The sequence below is a fragment of the Sesamum indicum genome, linkage group LG10 (assembly GCF_000512975.1).
Source record: "Sesamum indicum cultivar Zhongzhi No. 13 linkage group LG10, S_indicum_v1.0, whole genome shotgun sequence".
NCBI lineage: Eukaryota > Viridiplantae > Streptophyta > Magnoliopsida > Lamiales > Pedaliaceae > Sesamum > Sesamum indicum.
In genome coordinates, this window is record NC_026154.1 from 7785215 (window position 1) to 7790092 (window position 4878).

The window sequence follows — 4878 nt, forward strand, 5'->3', positions numbered from 1 at the left end:
GCTAAGCTGTGTCTTCGTAACAGTGTCAGTGACTCAGTCTAAATAAAATAATATTTTGTACTTCGTTAGTAGTTATTTTTGAGTTAATTATTTAATTATTATAAAAAAATTATTAAGAGGTGTAATCTTATATACAGATTCAATAAAAAAATTTTAATAAAATAACTTAAATTTAAATTAAAAATTAGTATAAATAATAAAAAAATACATTGGGTCATATTATTAATTCTCATAAACATTACATTGACACCATTTCTATCTTTTGATAATATACAAAACACTCTTGAAGGTATTTCTATCATTGAAAAATTAAATTAAAGTTTGACCAAGTCAATAGAGGCATTTTCAGGTTTTAAAGGTTGTTAGGGGTGGTTTCTATAGATTTTGAAAATGTAGGGGTGATCTATGTAAAAGAACAATAGGTAAAGAGTGTAAATATAATTATTCCTTATTTTAAAATTAATTTTATTACAATTAATTATATAGTTATCAAATTAAATGGATCCGCATAAAAACTTAAAAAATGAATTACATCGATAGTTCGATACTTCCATAGATTAAGGCTAGTTACACAAATACGTCTATTCTTTGCAAAATTATAAGTGTATCCTTATAATGAATTTAAGTCAAATGGCGTATTTGCACATTTTGCCCGTATATAGAGGATGTAGTATAAGCATAAGAAGTGTACTTGTAATTATAACTATAATTTAAGAAGCATAATCATAATTTTACAAAGAATAATAGGTGTTTGAATAATCTGACTAATTTTAAAAGTATGGTTGTAAATACTTAAAGTGGAGCCGAACACATCATTATTTAAATTTATTTGAATTATTATCGAGCTTCAAAACTATATTTGAATTTGATTTGATTATTAATCTGATCAAGTTTAGACGAGCTTTAATTGGATCAAACATGAGACGAACTCGAATAGTTAGATACTTTTAACTATATTTTATTTTTTTAACTAATCAAATCAAACTCGAGTCAAGCTTGATAGTTTATAATATAAAAAATTTTGTTCAAGTTAGTTTGTTATGTTAAACAAATGTATCAAAGTTCACAGTGGGCTAGGTTGGCTTAGGATCAACTCGGTCCAGCTCAAAAAAGCCTGGGCTAGGACCAACCAATACTATTCATGATGTTAGAATAGGTGACCTGAAAGCCAATTAGATTGGCATATTTGTAATCCATTCTGACAATAACTCACTTTTATGCATAATGTTTAGTGAATAAAATGAGTATTCGTTATTGGCATTTCCTTTGTTGTGCCCATTATATATATGTTTGCATTCCTTAAACATCACAACAAAGCCCACAGACCACTTTAACAACCGTGCAACAGTTGAACTGCGCATTAAATGACGGTCATAAAACCAACTGCCAAGGATTGGGTCTAAAATATTCCAAGTCTAGGATCTCGAGAATGGGCATCGAGGGTCCTATAGAGACTTGTATTAAGAGTTTCATTCATCTGTTGAGTGCCACATTTTATTGGCAACAGACATGAGACGTCTATACGATCTTAGTGGGTCGATTGGCTAGGTATCGAATCGACTGAACTAATTCGCGGGGATCGTCATATGGAAACCTTGGAGGTTTGGTCGGTATGACTCAAATTCCCGGCTCCGATATTATAGGAGTAGTCCTCAAACTTGAGAAATCACGACAGTCATGTGCGTGCAATGAATGTATCTTAGATTTGTGTGGGAGGTGATCGTGCCTTAGACATGGTCATCATAAGCCTTGTCCAGTGCAGTCAAAGCATGTAGCGAGGACGGTGAGTTTCAAGAAGAGGATCTGTCCCATGTCAATACGTAATAGAGTATCTCCTATGTGCTTGGAGATGTGTTCACGCTATATAAACCTGTGCTCATAGTCATTGGTCAAATAAGAAAAAGAGGTTCCTACGTCGAGCAATTTGACGTAACACGATCTCAAGTATTAAGCATAGACGCCTAGTCCATGATGGGAGCCAACACCTAATTCCATGTCCTAGACTAAGGCTGGGAAACAGTATTGGAAGGACCATACCTATATGGACTCGAGAGCTTAAAAGTTCACATGGATATTTGCTTAGTCTCTAGTGCCATGGACCGTTGTTAGACGGCCACCCATGGTGACTGGCTTTCTTGATGAAGGGTTGATCGAGAATTATTAATTAAATTAGATCTAATTAATAATAGTGCTTGACACTAGCCCCAATCTAGCTGAAAGGTGAAGCTAAAAAGTCACACACAAATCATCAAGAAGGGATGGAGAATTAATTGGGGATTAATTTCATAAGTAATTGGATTACTTACAAATGAGAGATCCATTGTATGGAGGAGCCCAAGGATAAATTAATAGGATTAATTGATATTGAGCTTGCCCTTATTATTTAATAAGGTGGACTTATTAATTAATAAAGGCTTTTTTGGCTCATGTATTTAATTGGATTAAATGTATAATGGACTTAATTATGCGAATTTTAATTAAATTGAATTTAATTAAAATTAGTTGGGCCTTGTATTTTGTCTCAATAAAATCGACCAAGCACCAACTCATTGGATAATTTTAGGAAAGGAAATAATTGACTAGCAATTCTCACTTTTGGAAAGTGCTATGTTGGTCATTCTTTATTTGGAATAAAGAATATATTACCTTATTGATTGGAATGAACCTAGACACATTCTAGTACATCCATACAAGGTATATATATTAGTTATTTGGAAGAACTAATAAAAACATTACACAACACAAAAATTATTCCTACCCTAGAACGCTACAAATCGGTTGCCCCCTTTCTAAGCACACTTGGTGTGTTTTTCTCCCTTGTTCTTAGTGGTACTTTTATTTATACATTTAATCTTTGTACAAAAATAAATTTATTCAACAACTTAGTAAGTTATAATATTTTTTTATAATTAAAATTATTATTTAATATAACACATATAAACTCTATGTTATATTTTAATATATATTTCTATTGTGTTATACTTTTTTTAAATTTATAAATAATTCACTTATGATTTTTTTTATCTATTTCTGAATTTTTTATTTATATCAAGATACATACTATGTATTATACAATCTATTGTATTACTTATAAATTTATGTCAAAATTTAGTGATTCCTATGAATCAATCAAAAAATAATGATAATGATAATAACAGTGATGGTTAAATAATTTTATTATATATAATGTGATCAAAAAGTTTAATCAACAATTACAATATCTTAAAATTCGGGCTCCCGAATTATACCAAATTTATATATATATATAAGGTTGTGTCTATTAGATCATATCAGATGGTCTGATTTAAAATCACATGGCCTGATTCAACGATACATCGACTTGAATGATTATTCTTATGTTCCAAGTACGATATTTTGACATTCATATATTCAATAAGTCTAAAACTTTACTAAATTTATTTTTCTGTAAGTTTGATTTGAATTTTGATTATTCATATGTTCCGAGTACGATTAACTCATGTTGTTCAACAATATACGATGATAATTACATCAATGTAATACTAACATTTAGAAATATATAAATTTATTACAGATTGTGAACATATATTTATCTCAACTATAAAATATTTTTATGTATTTCAATTACATTATTTTCGAAAATGGATACTTTTCTATAATTTTAAATTGTTCACTATGACTTTTTTTTGTATACTTTACTAATTATATTACTACTAAACTAATAAGTAGTTTATATTATAACAATAAATTAAAATTTCATGCTATATTTTGGTATATTTATAATATAGTATACATTATGCAATCTATTTTATTACTTATAAAATTATGTAAAAATTTGGTGATTCCCATGATTTAATCTAATAATAATTATAATAATAAAAAAATCAACTGAACCTCGAGAACTCGACTTTTTTTGGTCAAGCTCAACTCGTTTACACCCTTATACCCGAACAAGGGGTGTACCCTTGATTTTTGTTCCCGGCGTTTGGCGCACTAATAATAGATTAGGCCAAGAACACAAGGAAACTTGAGAGGAACATGTACTTAAATAAAAATCTCACTCTCATAGTTTTCTTTAATCAACTTCTTGTGTTGTTCCAATTCTCTGCTCCAACGGTTAGACTCAATGAAGAGACCCTCTAAACCATCCACACCACCCCTGGAGATCGTCTCCTCCTCATGCTAACAAGAAAGGAAACAGGAAGAGCAAAAGATCAATAGCACGTTATTGAATTAACGGATTAATCTTTCTTGTTGAATCTTTGATTCAAGATCAAGAATAGAACTAGGGTTCTTGGAGTGGTTTTTGATTGCGAGAGGAGAGAAAGATGGCAGAAAAATATCTGTACCAAAGAGAAAAAACATGTGTGTCATGGCTGTTAGGATAGATCCATGTATATCAAAGATCTAGTCTCTTGTATATACACTTTTTTTCATCCTATCCTCAACCTACAACCACATGGCTAAACTTTTAGATTTATTTTAAGTCAAAATTTGTCCAAGCCACCCCCAAAAGTAAGTCATCTTTTCTTCTGACCTAGACTAGGTCAAACCAGGTCGTGGGCTTGGTTTAAATAGACTAGGCCTTAATTTAAATGAATCAATCTAAGGTTCAATAGACTTAAATTAAATTCAATTTAATTCTAAGTCTATTTAATAAATCCATGTCTCTTAGTCCAATTAAAAGACCCAAGCACACTCTCTATCTTAATTTATAAATTAAATTGAGCTCAATTAAATTAATACAATTAACTTAAAAGGCCAAATCAAAATTAATTAATCCAATTAATTAATTTTTGAAAAAATCCAACCCATAGATTTTTTATAAAAATGATCCAATCATTTATACTCCCCAAGAAATTAATTTAGCCCAATTAATTCAATCCATTTCTTCTAAAA